Here is a 1,097-nt window from a genome sequence, read left to right on the forward strand (position 1 = left end):
CAATCGCTTCCAGCTTGTTATTGGAAAACATCATCCAGATCTTTACTCCGCTCTCGGTGAGATCCAAAAAGAACAAGCTGATGCTGAGATAATGATCGCGGAGCTGAGTTTAGGACGAAAAGTTAGAGCACTACCAAAAAGAAAATGGCGGGATTTTCAAAAGCGAATAATGTCCATTACTGCTGAATTTAATACATACCAGCCGTTACAATTTCTGAGGGCAATCGCACATAATATTGTTTTGTAATTTTGTTTTTAACGATATCAGCATTTATTATGTTATTATACTTTTTAGTTTTTTTTAAATAATTTTTATTTTTATATGCATATAATTTGTCGATTTTAAAATATTTAACGATAACGCAACAGCATTTATTATGTTATTATACTTTTTAGTTTTTTTTAAATAATTTTTATTTTTATATGCATATAATTTGTCGATTTTAAAATATTTAACGATAACGCAACAGCATTTATTATGTTATTATACTTTTTTTAAAATTATTTTTATTTTTTATATGCATTATAATTTGTCGATTTTAAAATATTTAATGATAACGCCACAGCATTTATTATGTTATTATACTTTTTAGTTTTTTTTAAATAATTTTTATTTTTATATGCATATAATTTGTCGATTTTAAAATATTTAACGATAACGCAACAGCATTTATTATGTTATTATACTTTTTTTAAAATTATTTTTATTTTTTATATGCATTATAATTTGTCGATTTTAAAATATTTAATGATAATGCCACAGCATTTATTATGTTATTATACTTTTTAGTTTTTTTTAAATAATTTTTATTTTTATATGCATATAATTTGTCGATTTTAAAATATTTAACGATAACGCAACAGCATTTATTATGTTATTATACTTTTTTCGGGTAAAAGGTGTTCGGTAAAAAAGGTTTCGGGTTTTCGGATTTTCGGATAAAACACCATTCGGGAAAAAGGCGTTCGGGAAAAAAGGTTTCGGGTTTTCGGATTTTCGGATAAAATACCATTCGGGAAAAAGTCCATTCGGGAATTTTGATTCGGGAAAAATACCGGTAACCACTGAATATACACATGAAATTTCATGAAAATAG

Source organism: Acyrthosiphon pisum, chromosome A2, assembly GCF_005508785.2.
Source record: "Acyrthosiphon pisum isolate AL4f chromosome A2, pea_aphid_22Mar2018_4r6ur, whole genome shotgun sequence".
Classification (NCBI taxonomy): Eukaryota; Metazoa; Arthropoda; class Insecta; order Hemiptera; family Aphididae; genus Acyrthosiphon; species Acyrthosiphon pisum.